Consider the following 287-nt stretch of genomic DNA (forward strand, 5'->3'; position numbering starts at 1 on the left):
AGCAAGCGCCCAAAACCTCCTCTTCCTCCCAGCAGCGCTCTGTCCCCAGCAGCCGCTCCCCACCACCTCGGTTTGGCACATCAGCAGAACATTTTCCATTAGAATTACCCTCCCCAAGAAGGAAACGAGCACAAAAAAGTCAGCCCAGCACCTTTGGCTGAAGTGCTCAGACCCAAAAATAGCCCAAAAGGCAGAAGGGTACATCCGTTACACAGCAGGAGCCATTAGCGGCTCCAAAAACCAGCAAAGCTCAGAGACACCACGTGGGCTAAACGGCATTCACCGGC

Source organism: Cariama cristata, unplaced genomic scaffold (assembly GCF_000690535.1).
Source record: "Cariama cristata isolate BGI_N322 unplaced genomic scaffold, ASM69053v1 scaffold22426, whole genome shotgun sequence".
Lineage (NCBI taxonomy): Eukaryota > Metazoa > Chordata > Aves > Cariamiformes > Cariamidae > Cariama > Cariama cristata.